This window comes from Argiope bruennichi, chromosome 5 (genome assembly GCF_947563725.1).
Source record: "Argiope bruennichi chromosome 5, qqArgBrue1.1, whole genome shotgun sequence".
Classification (NCBI taxonomy): Eukaryota; Metazoa; Arthropoda; class Arachnida; order Araneae; family Araneidae; genus Argiope; species Argiope bruennichi.
Window position 1 is genome coordinate 120,854,917 of NC_079155.1, and position 21,442 is coordinate 120,876,358.

The 21,442-nt window shown below is 29.1% G+C and overlaps 1 protein-coding gene across 1 annotated transcript in view; it reads right to left on the reverse strand.

Annotated features, from left to right (window-relative positions):
* The window catches only part of LOC129969430 (LIM domain transcription factor LMO4-B-like), a 41,275-nt gene that overhangs the window by 8,517 nt on the left and 11,316 nt on the right, over positions 1–21,442 (reverse strand). The gene's annotated exons all lie outside the window — the stretch shown is intronic.

Sequence of the window (21,442 nt, forward strand, 5' to 3'; positions counted from 1 at the left end):
CTTCTGTCTTAAGTTATTACATAATTAGTAAATCTAACAAGATCTTATAGTTACCATATCAATATTAAAACTCTTTTATGGTTTAAATAAATAGATTGACTTGGCCATCGCATGAAAACACAATGTATCTTTACATTAAATTAGATTACATTAACATATTATATTAAATTAGATTGTTTAGTGCGATTGCCAAGTCAATCTATTTATTTAAACCATAAAAGAGTTTTAATATTGATATGGTCACTATAAGATGCTGTTAGGTTAGCTAATTATGTAATAACTTAAGACAGAAGGACTCTGAAGTAAGGACTGAATAAATTGACCGAATTGGTATTACATGGATCTCACAACTTTTTACGATAGAAGAATTGAGTTGCGAGACTTGCGAGGTTTTTTTTTACAAGTTATGTTTCTGATGGCATCTCCTTTCTTTTTGTAGATAGTCCTTTTCTTATTTTTGTATGTAGTCTTCCTCTTTTTCTTTTCCGGTACTATTTCTTGAGCTTCAGCTACAGTTTTTCTCAAAGCCCACTCCCTGTCTCTATGTGTTTTTCTCGTAAGCTTTGATGTTACAATTTTTGACAAGTCTGGACGGTAAATGCTTCTTAGTCTGTTGTATTCACGAATTGAGGATTCCTGCACTTTAATACTTCCAAAGTCAACATTAATTAAATGTAAGCCCTCCAAACTTGTAACTCTCGAAAGTGCCACGTAAGCGTGACCGGATGTGAATACTGCGGAACCGATATCAGTGCATTATTTAGACCTAGGCCGTGACTTTTGTGTATAGTTATAGCATAGGCTATAGATATCATACTTTGAACATCAGTTTATTTTTCTTCTACCAGATTGATTCTCTAAAAAACACCCATTGCGTTTGCAGCTTCCACAGCTTCAAATTGAATTATTTCAAATTAGATATTCAAAATCCCAGTGCGGATTATTTCAAATTCCCAGTGCGAATAGTGTCAACATACGAAAGACCATTTTATTATACCATTAATCAGTATTGGATACTGTTGGATGCCGAGCCAGTGATTCCAGAGCTTGGTGACAGACTTGGCGACCATTTGGCAACTTGGTGACGAATTTGCCGACAAAATGGATAATGCTCGAAACTTCAAGAAATTTATCGATCCGTCCATTATTACACGCATATTTTAGTTTTTCCTTGATTTATACACTAAACATTAATTGTATTCTAAATTTGAAGCTTCTATATCTGCTAGAAGTGCCTTAGAGTTTTGATGATCGGTCAGTCAGTCAGTGACAAAATTCACAAACTTTGACTAGTTATAATTCTTAAACTAATGGTTCAAATTTAATAAAATTTGAAATATACCTTGTTTATATAATGACTGCTTGGTTACTGAAAATTCAGGCTTCTAGTTTTATCCACAACGAAGTTATAGGGGGTCGAAAATGGCCTGAACTGCTTCGAGAAAAGGATGGTACGGCCGTGCTGCTTGTTTTTGCTCGACTTGGAGGGGGCACTACCGTGCCCCCAGATATACTAAAAAGAAATAAACTTTTCTGTCCAAATCATTGTTTTTAAAATTATGAGCATGTATCTTCGAGGAATAGCTCAGAACAAATTTGGAACCTCAAAAATATTAATTAAAATTCTTCATTCAGATATTTTAATAGTTGTAAAAACATTGGTAAGAATATCGTTTTGCCTTAAAATAGATGCTCTTTTCAAATATTTAATACTTTTCTTCTCATTACTTATTCAATTCAGAATCAGTGATCAAATTTTTGTAATGAAAACGGGGAGATAATCCTCCCCCCCTCTATAATAAGATGATGAACGGAAATAATCTAAACATCTTTGATTCAAAATCTTCTGACAAAGTTATATGATTTCAGCAAAATAAATTTTCATGATTTTGAATTCTCTTCAGACTGCACTGTCCAAAATGAATATTTAGAATGCACATACATATTTAATTCAAGTGGAAGCTAATTAAATAGAATAGTGTATATATGCAATGCATTAGCACTCAGCTCCCTCGTGAATAATTTCTACATCACTATGCTCTGTTACGGACATACTATTTCTTTCACAATTAATTATCAGATTGGATTATTACAATTTCATCATTTGTTCAAATAATTTTAAAAATTTAATGATTTATTATATTTTTTGGCATTAATTTTATTCTCCATAGATGCAGATAAGGTTTAGTTTTTTTTCTGAATACCATTATTTTTTTTAGAAATGAATATTGCTTTAAATAAAATATTTGTGCGTGCTCATAATCATTCCCTTATAATTATGACTAATGTAGAAAGTCATAATTGAGTGCTAAAGGGATGTTTTTTTATTGCGGCAAATGCGAAATTTTTTACTTTTTTTATATGCAAAGAGAAAGTTTTGTAATCTTCAAAAAAAAAAAAAAAAGAAATCGAAGTCGAGATTTTGAAGGATATCCCTGGAGTCTGAAAATTATATTGTGTTTATCTGTAAACACGATAACTTAAAAACGCTTTGAGCTAGACTCATTAAATTTGGTATATGGAGTTTCCTCCAAATTTGTAGAATTCTATAAAATTTTGAATTGAATAAAATTTGAAGAAAGTCTCCTGAATACAAGTTATGACAATTAGAAAATAAAACCAGTAGGACGGTCTTCTCGAGACTTTCTTGCCATGCTATCCAATAAAGGCCTTATCCCTCTCGTGTTATACAAAGTTGTGAGCCTTCGGTATGGCCTTGAAATGTCTCGTAAGATATTAGATGGCAATAATTGCGAAATATAGAGCTTTGTCGGGAATCCAACAGTTTAACCGAATCTATCATGCGAATCTGTATTTTGGATTTCTTTTTCTGATCGATAGAGATCAATATTTAACACAAGACTACGGTTGCTGTCATAAGATATACCCAATTTCGTTGATGTAAGTTATTGCATGCATGTAGAGACTGACAGACGGTCAACCTTTAGACAGATTTAGCTCAAAGCTTAACAAATTCAGTTCAAATATACGTTTAGATGCTGAAGTTGTGCAGCAAATTTTATCTAACTTTCTATGTCTTTTAGGTTATCGAATTAACTTGTATTCGAACAGCCAAACAAACAGTTTTCCCTCTGGATGCCTTTCGTTCAATTTTATTATGAAGACCACAGACCGAATCCTATTCTTGTAATTCAAAGCAGTTTTTGAGTTTGACAAACATAATGCTAAAATGAGGTCTAAAGCATGGAGATTCGTCAAAATCTAAAGTTTGAATTTTTTTATGGCAATACTTTACGCAATACAGGCGCCTCAATCTCAGGAGACACCCGAGCACAAGTCAAACCTGATTAATTTGTCAGATCAGTGAATTGAAAACCGCCAAATTCGTTTCCCACCAATTTCACAGTAACCAATTTTTATCTGCGAAGCAGTAAGCATTGTTCTGTATTGCAAGGATAAGCAATAAAAACGAAATTCAAATGTGCATTATGCGGTGCTGAATTTTATAAAAAACGCAGTTATTTTAAACGCATTTTATAAAAAAACAGTTCATAATATTTTCTTTTAAAATATAGAAATAAAAGTACACTTAAAAACATGTAGCAGACTCTGATTTCTTCTATATCAGCTTTATTATAAAACAGATGCGAGTGTAAAATTTTAATCAACTGAATTACAAAACAAGATACTACAGTACTGATATCTATTCCTAAATTAATTTCTCCAAAGTACGCTTCTAATTGCCAAAAGGAAAGATAAATAGCCAACAGAAGATTTCCCATGGCGTATAGTTTGAAGTCGTGTGATCGAACGAACCAATCAGGTTTGACTTGTGCTCAGGTGTCTCCTGAGATTGAGGCGCCTGTTTATGCAATACCTTCTCTATACTTGTTGAAAGTAAAAAAAGCAAAATGTTGCTCAAAAGTAAAAAGTAAGATGGATAAAATTTAATACACAGATTTACCACCTAAAGTGCAGATCAATATCAAATTTTGAACTCATTTCGGCAAGGAATTAACCGTCTGCATTTTCTCGAGCATGTGAACTCATAAATGCAATGATTTAAACAAACGAAATTTGATATGTGATCATATGAACGTAATTGTTCCTCTATGCCAAATTTTGATTTAACATAAATAGATCGGTTTGAGAAAAAAGGATCCAAAATGTATGTTCTGGTTTTTGATACTAGTGTATTAAATGCATCTCAGCGATTATTCGTCAAAGATAGTAGCTAATAGGCTCTTTCGCAATTATTACTTACCAGTGACGTACGATAAATATATTAGAAATATTTTTTCATTACTATACTATGAAGCATACTGCTGTCATGAGCGAGACCGTGAAAATAAAAATCAGAGTACTCATGGTATTCATAGCCTTACCAAAGGCTCATAATTTTACGTATGGGGAGAAGGATAACACTTTTATTAGAGAATATGTGAGTAAGATTCGGGACCATCTTTACTGCTCATTTTGATCAGGGAAACATTCGTCAATAATGTTGCCCAAAAGTAAAGAATTTTATTTATCTTCACTATCATACCAACGAATATAGAAAGGACAGGGTGTTATAAAAACCTAACAAAACCTTTAAAATGTCAAAGTCGGATATCTACTGTTTGTATTAGATGTATGAGACGACAGAATCTATCTAGAACAAAAGAAGAAAACAGAAAATCTAAAACAAATACAAAGAAAGATGAAACTTTTACAAAAAGAGAGTTGTATATCGCCAAGAGAGGCATTAGAAGACTTGAAATTGAATGACCTAATTTAATCCTAACTCAAGGTTGATCAACTGCATCTTAAAGAAACATAACCCACATATCTCAAAAGAAAACATAGCACAGCGCTGGTACATTTCAAAAGTTATCTTCCGAAGAATTTTGAATTATAGGGTTCATGATTAGACGAAAGCAAATAAGATAAAAAATCATATGAAAAGTTAAACAAATAAATATTCTACAGACATTAAAACATGAAGGCGGAAACGTGATGATACAGAGTTTTTTTTCTAAAGATGTTGGTGAAATTGTGATGATGGATGATAATATGACTCGAACTATGAGCGTCTTTATTCTCTTCCAAAATCTGAGGAAATGTAGCTCAAATTTACGCATATATGGATGGCACATCCTTCAATAAGATAATGACTCGAAACACACGTTAAAGATTGCAAATGATTATTTCTCAAAAGATTTTTTAAAAAATAATTGCTTTTAACAGTGCATTCAGAAGAAAAAGAAAATATTTTTACCCCTTTCTCCTCTTCCTCCACAAAAAACAAACAAACAAACAAAAAAAAAAAAAACCGTGACTGAAACGAAATTGTAAAAGCATGAAATTTTGACAGAAATATACTAAATAAATTGGAGCTTTAACCGCATTTATAATATATTTCAACTTCAACGAATTTTCTTTTTTTTAATAAGTACATTATATCTTAATTTCTTTATAATATTGCTTAGTTTTCGATAAAAATATAATTTCTTGTACAAATAAAATGTTGTTTGAAGCTTTTTTTAGTAATTTTCCACTTTTTATTCTTTAATACATAGCATAATTCATGGTAACAAATAACTAAAAATCAAAATTTCACAAATTAATTTTTTGGGGCACCGCAACTGTGAGATTTTTTAGTTAAATTAATTAATATATATTAATTGATAAGAGCTTAAAAATTAAAAAATAATCTTCAAAAATTAAAATATTCTATAATGACCAAAATTTTTGAAGATACTTAATTCACAATTTCAACTATTTTTGATATTAAATTCGACTCTCCCCTGCCGACACCTTTAAATACTAAATCTATAGACTTCTTGCTTCTTCTTGCGTACAGCCGACCACCCCGCCACCACTGAACGTCAAATCTATAGACTAATCGTCAAATAAATCGATTATTTCAAATTGATTACCTTAAAAGCTAAACCATAAAAAAATTAATGGATTCCAATTAATTATAAGCAGCGTGAAATAATATTCTTGATTTAAATAAGGGAAGCAATTTGATTCGGTTCCGTACCTAGTCGATTAACTAAATATGTATATTTTTTCAAGTAAATGACTCACAGTTTAACTTAAAACACTTTAATAAAGATAGAGTATGAAAAAATAATAAACATATAAGTGGAAAAATGCAAAATAATAAATGATTTATGAGCTGTTTAAAGTGGATTTTTCAAAATTTTCGAAAATTGTTTGTCAAATAATTTTATTAAAACACAATTTACAGATAGAAATACCCGGCATTGTTTGGGATCAAAATATTTTCATATCTAAGCACTTATAGCACTTTAAAAACATCTTTTTCGATGCACCTTTTTGCGATGATTTATGTACACACTCTTCCTTTCATTTCACCCTCAACCAGCAGATTTGTTTTGTCTTCATACTTCGGATTGCTTGTCATGAGTATAGCAACCATTGCAGTACTTGAAATAAGTATACTTGTGTTACTTATGACAAGTTATAATATGTTATTTGTCATACGTATTGCAACCATTAGAGTATAGTTACTTGTCATGAGTATAACTTTCCGCAACAACATCAGAAGTTGCTTCGCATCAAGATATTTATTGCCTTTACCCGTACCATTCGCTTTTGTTTCGCGTTTCTATGCCTGACTGGTATTACGTATAGTTCTTTCCTTTGTTTTTAAGTCTTCAAGGAAAAAGACCTAAAAACAAAATTAAATTCAGTAATTTTGAATGACATTATACAGCGACTATAATGATATATACAGTGACTTTAAAAATTTGGAAAAAGTAAAAATAGTACCACATATCAGTTAAACCGCTACCATTGGATTGCTGTAAATGCGTATTAAAAGATATGCATATTACGACATAGAATAGATAAAAACTCTGTTTTGAACTTAAGTTCGGAAGAAAAACAATATTTTTTTTTATTACTTAAAGAGTGGAAAAAAGAATGAAGGATTTAATGAAACAATTTGACTATAAGAAAAGAAAGTACACATTGTTACGCATTAAGCTTCAAGTAAATTCGGAAAAAAATTATAAAAGTTAATAAAAATTCTATAACAATTAAGTTAGTAAAAGTTAGTTAAGTTAGTAAGTTGGCTTAATAAGACAATTTCCTTGCTTTTAAGATGCTAAATAAATAATTTTTGTGCGATAATTTTTCAAAAGTTATGGGTGAAAACGCCGATATTTTTAAAACAATTTTGTAAATTAAATATCTAAGGAAATGATTAATTTTGAAAGTTGAAAATAGCATATTTAATTTAGAAATGAATCTCGGAATAGTACATGCATATTTTACTATCGTTTAGGAGTAGTTTTCGTGATAGATAGACAGACGCGTTTAGAATTTTTGAGTTATATTCACAGACATACATAATACCAAAAAAAAAAAAAAAGTGTTTTTTTTGGATCGAGTGAGGTCTTAAACGACAAAAAACGTCAAAATCTTGAAATTGAATTTTTTGACGATTACTGTACTTTCTCTTTGCATACTTCCTATACGAGAAAGTAAAAAGTGCAAAATTAACACTTATCCAGACCATATTTTTCCGAGCTCACTTTGTCTTTGTTATTATTTGAATTTAAATTGCACATATATAATTCTATTGTATTTAATTGTAATTGGGTATAATGTTAATAGGAACCATTTCTAATGAGCCCATTTAGAAAAACTTGAGTTTTCACAACATAACAGAAAATGAAAACGAATGCTGTATCATATCAAAATTAATAATTGCCTTTAGTTTCTATTACAAAAATTGCAGTTTGTTTAATATCCCATTATAAACTACACGCTCTTGCAGATACTGAACGCAGTGAAAAGAAAATGTTAGAAAGCTTTCTTTGTTGCATAAATTTATTTTATTAACAGTTTGGTTCTTCATTTTAAAATTTAGAAAATATAACATTTGTTCAAATTTGGGTTTTATTATCTAATAGTTTCATATTTTCCCTTAATTTAAGGATTTTTCCAATATTTATTTCGTTTTAACATTTTGTTACTTATTAAAAAATCGTATCAGAATTTAATTCTTAATCGCTTTTCTTCTTTTTTTTAGAAATTTCAAACATTTACTCCCAAATCAATGACATGGTATAATTCTTCTTTTATACAGATTAGTGTCATTTGTATTTAATGGACAAAATTGGTTCAGTCATAGCTCAGACTCAATTTTTAAAAAGTTTTCAAGAAATTATAAATGTAAAAATAATTTAACACTACGTTTTTGATTTCAAGTCTGTAATCTTAGTCTATTGAAACCCTAAGTAGAAAAGAAATAATTGTGATGATTAAAAGATAATGATGCCAGATTCCAACAGAACCCCACTGAAAGAATTCCCGAAAAAAAAATTTTTTTTTAATAAAAAATAATATTTGCTAAACTTTCTGAGCAATCATGCAGCGTTATTTTTATTCGTTGTGGCAGTATCAAAACCACAGACCACAAAAAAAGAGCCACAATTTTGCCTCAATTTTTACTGAAAACGGTGAATTATTAAAAGGTAGAGAAAAAAAAGTGCTTTCATAAGTTAAATGAAATATGGAGGAGCATTAGGAGGTGGTCGGGGAATGTGATTTATAACAAATAGGAGCATTGAGACAACATCCGAGGAATTGAATTACTTTTCTTATTTATGAAGGCTACGTTGAAAAATCTCTCTTGTGATTCCTCGCCATTACCATATATATTGCAGAGGCAAAATTTGCGGCCCCGAAATGATAAGAACCGAGATGAAACTAATAAAAAAATGGTGGAAAATGAAACGTTGCTAAAGTAGCTACAAAATGAGAGAGCTGCTTTAATTTCCTTTTATTAAGTGTCAACGAGAGAGATGTTTCCCTGATAGACATAACCGTTATTGGTCCCTGCGCCCACTTCGACACTCAGGTTACCACAATCGATGAGTCAGTGGGATGCCAATTGGCGATGTTCTTGGCGCCAGTTTCCCGTTTTAAACAAGAGGATTATTTCATACAGAGGTTTAATTCCTTTTTTTATTTGTGGCTCTGAATTTCGAAAATAAATATTCCAATTTACTCATCAATTTCACTAATTCATATTGTAATAATAAACATACACACAAAAAAATTAAATTTGAAATAGTTGTTCAATGATTTTAAATAAATCTGTTTTAAATTGAGGATAATTATTATTATCTTTTTTTCCCCTTTTAAGTCCAAAGTATAAAAAATGTCTGACATAGGAAAGTTGATTAAAATCCACGGCAATCCGTTCTTGCTCTATATTATCCCATTTATGGTCACGGCTCACAATTTGTTAAGCCCTGGTTTAAAACATTTCATAAGCACTCTACATTTGATTTTGTAAAGAAATGACTAATTTTATTTGGAAAGCACATAGTTATTTCAATTGTAAAGGGCAACTGAAGTGATTAAATATGAGATATTATCTATTAAAATAATTACTATTTTGACACAATTACAGATTTAAATTTCAAAAATACCACAAATTCATAAATGAATTAGTCTCGTCATCCTATGCCAAAATTCTCAGAAGAAAAAATAAAATCCATGGATATTCTTCTTTTTTTCTTTTTATTTACCTTAGCATAGTATAAAAGTGGGAAAATTTAGCAGGATAATGAAAAAAAAAATATAATTGTTCTGAAAATTTTAATACATTTCATATAAAAAGTATATCGATCGCAATTCATTTTCGCCAACTCGTTTTGAGCGATCTGACAAGCGAGAACTGTTGCAATTGTCAGTATTTTTGAGTTCCATAAAATCTAAGGTCGTGTCACTGTTTCAGAAACGGATTCTATGACTTCAAACGAAGTTTAAATGTTGGTCGTGTAAGTTTTGTGATTCGAAAACTTAAAAATAAGAATGCTTTGGCCAATTATTTTTCAGTGCTAGAAAATATAAATTTAGTATAAAATATAATTTTCATTAAAGAGTATGCAACAATATTTATCAAATAATGTTATAAAAGAATATACAGTGGACACCGCTAGTAATCATCATTTAGAGTCCAAGCCAAACTGATGAGTACAAATGGAAATGAAAATGCCGGTCTATAAAGACAGACCAGACGAAACAGACCACACAGCATCATTCATATTAATTACAAACAGAAAAATCGATATAATATTCAGGAATAAAAAAAATAAATTCATATATGTTAATTTTTTTAAAAAAAATTCTTAAAAAGTTATTGAGTTTGTTGAGTTAACAAATATTCGTTGGATAAATCTTTCATCTGAATAAAATAATCAGCAAATGATTAAGCACAATAATGAATTGATCATCTTTTTAAAGTCATAAGTTTGCAAAAGTTTTGTGGGATGATAGCGATTTCTCTTCCTCTTCTCTTCATTGTCATTACTCTTGTGCACTTCGATTTAACTGAGTGCGACAGTTTTTTTCTCCTGTATTTTTTTAGTAGTTTTCTAATTTATAGTTTTTGCATCATTTTGAAGTTCAAAAAATTATATTTTTAATGATACCATTGTTTTAACCTATAAATTAAAATTTTATTTTTAATGATTTAAAAAAAGTATTTAATAATATTTTCCAACAATTTATTTCACCCAAAATGGAAGTAAAGTTTAACCAGCACGAGCACATTATGAATGAGGCAGAAAAGTTAGATTTTATCATTTCGTTGCCATCACGTTGACAAACACAAATTAAAAGATTAAATTAAATCTTACTGCAAACTAAACTTAGGAAAGCTCAGCACGTATTTTTATGAAATGGAATAAATATGAGATGCGATATTTTCTAAAAATATGAATGCCAGAAAAAGTTTCCTGTGACGTTTTAAAATAGCTATATTATTAATTCAATAATTCAGTAAGAGGCTGGGGTAGCCTGGTTGGTAGAGGGTTGGATTCTCATCCCTTGGGTTGTGAATTCAAACCCCGCTGGCCGAAGACTTCCCGTGCATGTGGTGGCTGGTGCACGTATAAATTTGTCGTGGTCACCAAGCCCTCCATGTCGAGACAATACCACCGGTGGCCGTGGTTCAAAGGTGATCGTTCTCCGATGCAGGTCTAAAATACGATCTGTGAATGAAATCCGTCCAACAAAAAGGGTTGTGACGTATGAGTAGCTAAGACGTACTCTTGGCCCTAGATGGCCTAATGAAACAAGAGAAGCTAATACCGGGCTTACAATTGCTGCCTTTGTCAGCGGGCTTGTGTATGACAAGTGCCATTAAAAACAACAACAATAATTAAATTTTATTTACGACATACAGTTTAATATATAAATAATATCCACTCTAAACCAGAACTGGAAAGCTAATTTTTAAAATTTTATTAATTGGCGTATGTATCTGATAAAAAGTGATCTAAATGTAATAAATAATTATATTTTATGCAGTTTGAATCAATAAATGTTCTGATGAATTAGGAATTTTAAACTTCCATACACATCCTCTGTTCTGTGAGAATCACTCTTTTGCAATTAAAACTAATTGAGTTATGAAAATTCGGATGTCTCCATTCTGTAAAAACGCGTGATTTTAAACTTCTGTATCGACTATCTTGTAGAAAATATGTCAATCAGAGCTGCTTGCACTTTTTCCAAAACTGTCTAAAATAATAAAATTGTTTATTGTCCTAAAATATAATAATGATATCCAAAGCTTGATAACTCGGTCAATCTTGATCTCAGAAGACTGACTCAATATAATTTTACTGAATTTGATTTATATGATCGAAGGACTGTATATAACTTAGACTTCATAATTATTTTCAGAAGCACAATAATTTATTGAATTAAAATAAAATATTACTTATAGCATTTAAATCTTTTTGAAGGTAAAACTGGATTTTATGATGAATCAAAGAAATTTTAGTGAATTATTCTTTGAAATATTGAATATATTTTCTATGGTACACACAAAATTACAATTATAAAGGATTTGATTTTCTGTAGTTATATTTAAAAAAAATATGTTTGATTTCGGAAAAAAACGTTTTTGCATTTATTGAAGTTTTATCTTTTTTATTTAAAATTCAACTTTAAATTTTACGGCAGTTGAGAGCAAATTAGAGAGATATAATAGTACAATCAAACAAAATATTCGTAAAAATTTTTATAATAATTTGAGTTATGTGACTATTGAAATTTGAAGCTTAGAAATATTTCGTTGAAAAAGCTCTTAAGGGACGAAGGTGCATAAGTATTTATTTAAAATTTTAGGGAGCATTATTACTCCTGACGAACCAGCTGGTCGCCAAAGGTTGATAGTGAAAAATAAAACTTTAGCTTGCGATACATGAATAATCTGGTGAGGAAATTTTGCAAATGCATCAATATAAAACCAAGAAATTTATTTGATTTTCATTGCATAGAAATCATGGAATTATTCCGAAAAAAATTAATGGTAGTTAAATTTCGCAAATGCATCAATATATAACCCAGAAATTTATTTGATTTTCACTACATGGTAATCCCAGAATTATTATGAAAAAAATTAATGGTACATTAATTGATACAATTTGTAAGGCAATTTTTTAAAAATTTAAGACAGTGTTAAAATAATTTTTGTGAGACATTTCAGAAGATATAGCGGGAAAAAAAAATCCAAACACTTGCTTAATTTTTAATACTTTTATTAGGAAATATTAAAAAAAACGGATAGTGGTATTCATTATATTTTAAAGAAACCTTTTATTATAAATCATATTTGCATCTAGAATGAACAAAAATTATGTGTATATCTAGGACACACACACATTCTAATTCTATCTTTCATTTTTATTCTAAGTAGAAATCATAGTGAGTTTGCATAAATCTTTTCTGAAATTCTAGAAACAGAGTAGATTAACAAAAAATTAGGTATCAAAAGATTAAAAGAACTATATTTACTACAGAATATATATATATATATATATATATATATATATATATATATATAAAATTTTGAGCAAAAACTGTTTAAATATTGACTGTCTGTCCGATTGTGTTTTCTCATGCATGTAAACGAAATAATTCAAAACCTCAATGATTTAAATAAATGCATTTAGATACACGACTATGTGAATTTTGTAGTTTTATGTCAATTTTTTTTTCATTCGGTCTTCAAAATTTGTGTCTAAAATATATATTCGATTTTCTAGTACTTATGTAATTCACCGCATTAATAACCAAAAGAAAAAAAAATTTCTTCTAAAGATAATGCTCAAGATTCGTCAAAGATTGATATTCATAATTATTATTCGACAATGGCATGCTACTAATAAACAAGTACTCCTTTTCTTAAAAACATAACGAAGCACACAACCCTCATGTGTGGGGCAAGGAAATTAAAAATCTGAACACTAGTAGTATTTATAGTTTTGCCTAAGTTCCATAATTTTATGTTTGGGGCAGGGGCAGGTAATTATTTTATTCGAGGACATCAAATTACCAAATTATACATCAAATTTGGTACGGATGCTGTGATTACAAATGTAGTTTAGCATCAAATATTTGTTTCTACCAGTTGGGAAAAACACGTCTAAATAGTTTTATTTTTCTAGTTCGATTTCCGAATACTATTCACCACATGCTAGAAATTAATCACCCCACCCACGAAAAAAAATAACTTGTCAAGGATTACATGATAGAATCAGTAAAAATGCTAGATTCACGTCAGACTTTTATAATCCTTAACTATTGTTCGCCAGTGGCATTCAAAATGCTTTCCGGGATGATCTTTTTATAGAAAGTAAAAAAGATTTTGGTGGACCATTTTCGCTGGTTTGTTCTATCAGTCCTTATGTAATCGTGATATTACAAGCACAGCCTTCCTAAACCGGGCCATTTTCTTCAATAATATAAACCAGAAGTTCTCTTGGTTATAAATGCTGTATGATAAACAAGCTGATTTTTCACAAAATTAACAACTGAATTTTCGAATAAAATAAAAGTTATTTGAAGTTGCTTATGTTATTTCTTTTCTTTCGAAAATAAAAGATTTGATGGATTTTTTTTTAGTTTCTATGATAAACTGACAATAGCACGTATTGCGTTTTGATTATCAATGTGTTTTTTTAGTCCTCATATTATATTTGTATGCAAATAAAATATGCGTAATTGTCAAAATTACTTAAGAGTGAAGAGTCACAGCTCAAAATAAGCAACAAACTGTAAAATTTTGTCACTGAGAAAAGTAATCAATTTTTGTTATTTTTTATGTAGTATAAATCACACGGCAATTATTTTAAATGTAAAATTAAAAACAAACAAACAAACAAACTCTGCTATCAAATTTATTATGTCACTCAGGAGTGTATGAAGCTTGTTGGAGGTCTGTAGAATAAAGTTCCTTTGGGATTCTCTGAAAGCATCATAAATATGCATTTATTAACAAGTAATTAGTTTTTAAAATAATATAAATAGCATATTTTTAATGATTGTAACTATATATTTATTATAAATTTTAATGCTTTATAATTGCTGCCCAGTGTAAATTAGTAATTAGTGTATCTAATCCATGCTGATAATTAAGATGTTTTGAATTGGCATAAATATTATCGAAATGATCCCAGAATTCTATAAATAAAAGAAAATTCCCATATTTCTTGCTTAGAAAAATTGCTTTTGGAATACTATAGTACTATTGTTTAATACTCAAAGAGGGAATTATGTAGTACCAGACAATTAAATATTATAAAGTGTGATTAAAAAAATCTGATATTTAATATTAAATAATTAAACTCACATAATTTATGCTTGTTTTCATTAATTCCTCTTGAAGAACAAGTTATTGATAAACCATTTCATTCTTCCCTTGCATTTTTTATAAAAATTTTTTAAACTTATTAACAAGTATAGTATTAACTTATAATGGAGAGAAAAATATTCCAAACAATTTTTAAACAGTTAAAATTTATCAAACTGAATATTAATACAAAATAGGATTCCGTCGGAAATTTTTTCAGATTTTTCCACAATGCAACAAAGATTTAGATCATATTTATAGGTCTTTCGTGATAAGCTAAAATATCTTTGGCACATACATCGAAAATCACCGAACTTATAACAGAATAATTTAGATGAAAAATGCATTTAATTTTAATAAAAATAATTTAGGTTGCGATTGAAAAAATGTAAACATATAAGTTCAATAATTTTCATTGATAACTAATATAAAGTTTTAACAAATTATAATTCAATAATTCCATAAATTAGTTTTGAAATTTTAAACCGACAATTTAATAATAATATCTGCATAATTTTCAAAATTCATCAGATCTTTTTATAAATTAATTATTAGGTAGCAATATTATTTAGTTCTTCTTATTCTACATATAACTGTATCATATTATTTGACACAGACGTTGATTATTGTTGATTATATAGAATTTCTTCAATGGATTATTTTCAATTCTACAAATTATTTAGGGATTATCTACAATCTATTTAAGGATGCTACCTCTCTTTCGATGTCAGCGGAGCAAAATCGTGGCTATGTAATGTCCAATAATGTATACTCAACGTTGCGATAGTACGCCAATCTTATCATTTCAATCTGCATTTTACCATTAATGACTTTTGCGACATAAATATAGCCCATTTCCTGGCTTTTAGTAAAAAAATATTAAGATATATAATTGAAAAATACAGTGGTGGTTAAAGTTTTCACATTATTTTGAATAAAATTTTAACAGAAGAAGGAAAGAAAATGAGCTGAAATATTTATTATTTTATTTTATATTTCTATCATGTCAGTTGCATTCAAAAATTCTTATTGAAATCTTATTTTTTTAGAAAATTCTCACTTATTGGATAGATCCATCAATCGAATGACAAATAAAATATTGATAATTAGTGAAAGTAGAAATTCATTGTTCATTCTAATCATTTGAAGTAATAGCTTTATGAGAAGGTATTTTAAATAATAATTGAATAATAAAATAAATAAATAATAAATCATTTTGATTCATCAATTCTTTATTAAAAATTAAAATAAAAAAAATCAATTATTAAAAATTCATAACGAAACTCGTTACATAAAGAGAATTCATCACGACATTGGGTAGAATCTTCGCACTTCACGAGTATTTGCTCTGGTGCACTTTTCGAAACAAAACTTATATATTGAGAGAATGCAAAATGCATTAATTGGTACTTACAAATAAACAAATATAAACCATATTATTGGAATTGCAAAATATATTTTATTTTAATTTAATTGTTCTTGTAAATTGAGATTGCTGTCTTATTGTGTCATGCAGTTTTTGATATGAGACCAAACTATAATAATTAAAATTAAGTACCGAGATGACTACTTATTAGAATAATATAATTAAATAAATAAGCACTATATAAAATAGAAATTATTATAAAGGGTTATTGAATAAATAAATACTGTATAAAAGCGGGATATTCAGGTAGTTTTGACTTAAGATTTTATCATATCTATGTGCGACATGCTGTCTGAATGGTATTAAGGTCTAATTTCAATGCGCTTTAGTACGGCTTCTAAATTTAGTACCCATCTAAAGAGTGATAAATATTTCAAAATGGGATACCCAACGAGCATCCCGGTTTCCATGGCTACCGTTGATGAGGCAGCCAAGTCAACAGCTGATGCTTCGCGACCATTACCGAAAGACGGGCCGGGCAACATGTGGCAAACCCGTATTCTCGATGGAAATGCTAAGAACTTAAAACACGAAAAACTAAAAACAAACAAAAATAAAAATCGTAGAAGAGCATTTTCTTCAACGAAAAAAAAAAAAATAATAAAAAAATTATCTTCTCCCCTCTCCCCTAGTTTGCTATTGGCCTCAGAGGGGGTGTAAGGAGCTTTTCATTTAACAAAATCGATCACGTGTTTTTGGCTTTCCGTAGGAACCGATGGTGGTATGGTTCTTGACACCAAGCTTAAATACGGAAAAAGTAAGTATGTAATGGTTTTGGGGGACAATTTTAGGGCTGGAGGTCTGGCCCTCTGGGCCTATTTTTCATCTACATTGTAATTCTGTGTCCTAGAAAATAAATGAAGAAGCTCGTTCGATGTTGCTTTGGGGAGAGCGAACTCTCGTTTAAGAAACCCGCTGACGAACCGTTATTTATTCTGCACGAACTTTTTCCCCACAAGTTTTTTAATAAGTCGTCTGCGCCTAACACGTGGGGAAATGCTTTGAAATGAGGAAAATATTACGACGTACTTTCAGAAAGCTGATGAGCAATAAATATCTTCTTTGACATCCTGATCTTGAATATAAGAGAAGGTAAAATGCAAATAAATTTCTGAGCAGATCAGGAAGGAACCATTTTCGAATATTGCGAAGAGAAACGGAAGCCTTATTTTTCATATTTTGTTTTCCTACAAATTCTACTATTCCTTAAGAAATGCCAGAAAACACTTTTAGATATGCAGTTTTCGCAAAAGGGATCAATTATTTTCATTTCAAAAAATTCCTTTGAAAAAATATTTCATTTAAAAAAATGTCAATTTTATTCAGTTTCATTAAAAAAAATTAATATTCTTACCAGTGAAGACAAATATAATGCTTGGTTAATTGTATTTTCCTAAATAAGACAATTCTATAAAAATCTCAGAATTAAAAAAAAATTGTTTGTTATTCTTGGAAACCATTCATTCCATCACATTACAAATTGGTTTTAAATAAAAATTTGCCCTTTTCAAGCTGAAATTAAATACGAATAATGATCAGGTAATCAACTGATTAGATAATTCATAAAACAGAAATATGAATAATATTCAATGAATTTAGTTCAAAATTTCTTCTAACATATATATAACATAATATATATCTTTAAGAGCACATATTTCTACTTAAAAAGAGTAACTTCCAGGTGTGATTGTTGCATCTAAATGTTAAACTGATTTTTATGAAGTCATCAAAAACACAAAATGATGATAGTAATAAAATTGCAATTCTATTTAAAAGTTAGTTAGTTAACTCTTATTAATAAATTTTAAAACAATATTTCTTTTAATATTTTATCCAAGTTATCAAAAATAATTTTATCTTTATAATAACTGATTCAAAATCAGTTATCATAAAGATAAAACTTGATAAACATAAAAACATAAAGATAAAACCAACTTCATAAAATTTGATAAATTTCACAAACATATAAAACTGAGCAGTTAATCAGCTATGCTTATCATAACTGATTCTTTAATCAAATACTAACGAATTTTTTTTAAATGAAATAATAGAATCATAGCATATAGTGTTAAGAACTTTTCAATTATATTTTAAAAAGCAGTAGTCATGCATATAAGAAAATTATAGAAAATTACCTTTTTGACATTATTGATAAGTAAAAGAGCAGAGTGATGGAACAGAATTAGTTGAGTTTATATTACTAAATTATAGCTCCAAAATAGCACAAGAGCTATTTTGTGATGGAAATCGCAAGTTTTATATATAATCAAATGGGGAAGACGATGCATGGGTTGGCATCTCCAACTTCCTTTGTTACACTAATGGGAGGATGTTTATCTTTCGATTAAACATGCTCTAAATCCGCACACTCTGCAGGTCTTCAGTGGAAACCGGAATTTTCAATCATGATTTGCGGCTGTAGTCAAAGGTTGTTACCAGGCTATATGCTGTCCATAAACACGCATTCAGATCTCAGTTGTAATAAAGATTGCTGTATATAATAGAGATGTGCTGACTATTCTTAAAAGAGCAATGTGAATGTCTTTAGTCTATGTGAATGTCTTAGTCAATGAACTTTTAGTCGCAACTTTAGTCTATGTGAATGTCTTAGTCAATGAATTTTTAGTCACAACTTTAGTCTATGTGAATGTCCTAGTCAATGAACTTTTAGTCGCAACTTTAGTCTATGTGAATGTCTTAGTCAATGAATTTTTAGTCACAACTTTAGTCTATGTGAATGTCTTAGTCAATGAACTTTTAGTCGCAAATTTAGTCTATGTGAATGTCTTAAGTCTTTGAATGTAAAGATTGCTGTATATATAATAGAGATGCGCTGACTATTCTTAAAAGAGCAATGTGAATATCTTTAGAATGCTTTACTAATTCAGCAGCCGCTTTAACATATATTCCGCTTCAAAAAAGCAACACCATTGACCATTAAATATGATTTAAAATTGGTTTTATTCTTCAAACATCCATACCATATTAATAAAATATCTTTTAATTTGTTGTAAATTTATACAGAATCTGAAATTTCAATTCAATCAAACTCGCATTAGCAGTTTTACGATTGCGATGACAAAATTCATTAGATCAAAGAAAAGTTCAAAATGCAGTCAAATGTTCAATAATTGGATTAATTATTAATTTTGCAGATATATTTTACCATTTTTTATGCGGGAGATGAACTTTATGTCCTCATATAACATCAGGTTAACATAATGTCGTTTCCTGAAAATATTTCTATTTGCTGCTCAACCCTAATTCTACGCTTATGGTATAACTTAACGGAAAAGTAGTGGGATTTCAGACAATTAATCACTTTTTTTATTATAAAAAATCTTAATGTGCTTTAAAATGGATCGAATATATAGTTCAATTCAATATTACAACTATTATTACAATTAATTATATGTGGCTACCATGATTTATAGAGAATTTTGCAAAATTATTTATCAAAATTTTCTTGCACAATTCCCATTGTAAACATCATTTGGAATTGAGAAGAGAAGTATATAATAAGCTACCAATCACCACAATTTCTGATAAAAATGATCCAAAAATTAGAATTTCACAGTATAAAATCCTTTCATTTTCTATATTTGTAATTTATTATTTATCTTCCTTTCATAATTATTATGCATTCAAAATGAAAGAAAAAAACCTCATTTCCATAATCTTAAAAAATTGTAAAACTTGCAGTTAATAATATGATTGGTTTTAAAAGGGAGAAAGCAACAATTTCAGAGTAATTAAAAGCCCCACTGATTAGTTGTGTGAGCAGTTGTTCCTTGACTGGGAAGTAATTTTGTAGGGAAAAAAAGCGGATGATTAAAGGTTTTCTACGCTTTCAGCGGCAATTTAATTAACGGTGTTTGCGCATTTGATGTAGCAAGCGTTTGCTGTTTCTCTTAATTGAATCAAGAAGTATTTTCTCATTCGAGAGGGGCTTTTTTTATTACAAAGTTTCTACGAGTATCCAAATTATGTAGTTACAATGAAAACGCGAATCTATATCATTTGAGAGCGTCAACAAAAACAGAAAAAGGAATACAAGTAAATGAATTATGCAAAATCGCATTTGAATGATATTTTAATATATGTAACGGTATTTAAACAATTTCAAATGGATGAGGTTGTGGTAATACTATTAAAGTTTGATGTTTGCTACTAGTTTTTTTTAAGCAAATAAAAAAATTAAAAGAAATTCTATCCAAAAACACTGTACCATGTTGAGGATTTAAGCTTAAATCCCCTCTTAATTTTAGTAATGCCAACGTATATATTAAAAGTATATTTCATGTCGTCACTATCTAATGTGAACGTATTAACTAAAGCAATAAAAAGTTTTGCTGTAAAATATACTTAAAACGTATTAAATAATTATTAAATTTAGAACAAAAAAAACATAGATATAAAATTGTCATCAGTGAAAATTTATTTTTACCTGGTCGTATACAAGGCATTGAGAAAGTTTTGTAATCGTTAAAAAATTCGAAATCGAGTTTTTGACAAATATGCATGTTTCAGAATTCCCCGAGTTAAAAAAACAACATATTTTTGGAATTATGTCTTTCTGTCTGTGAACACGATGCCTCAAAAATGCTTTGACTGAGATGGCTGAAATCCGGTATATAGAATTACGACCAAATTTGTGAATTTCTAGAAAATTTTGAACAAAATCCATTCACAAGAAATCTGGCTGTTCAAATAAAAATGAACTCGATAATCATAAAATGCAAAGAATTAGGTAGGTAGAATTTGATACATAGATATAGAATATAAAATACAGAAACATTAAATTTTGAAACAAATCAATCAAATAATTGATTGTATGTCGGTCTATACTTTTGCATGTGTATAAATGCAATGACTTAAATCAATGAAATTTGTTATTTTATATTATGACGACAATCGTAGCTTTGTGTCAAATTTTAAAGTCAATCGTTTGCCATAAAGCCGTCTAAAATACATATTTCCAGATAGATTCAGTAAAAATGCAAGCTTCACGGCTAAGATCTGTATTTCATAAATACTGTTCATCAATGTCATATCAGCTAATGGCGGCTTTAGGCAAGATTCACTATCTAATCGAAGAAAGGAGATAATATCTTTATTGGTGAATATGCGAGAAATTTTCGGAGTGAGTATTCTTGGTGGTTTGAATTTTAATGTGATGTAAAAATGGGTTTTGGCCAATAATATGCTTTGAAGTCCTCGAGGGAGAACGTTAATATATCGATTAAATTGTAGTTAAAATCAAATCAAAATTTTGAAAACTATTTTTATTGAATACCTATTACTCATGAAGTATGTATATAAGCTTTAGATCAAACAGTCTTGTCCTGCATCATGTTTTGAATTATTTGTATCATACAAAT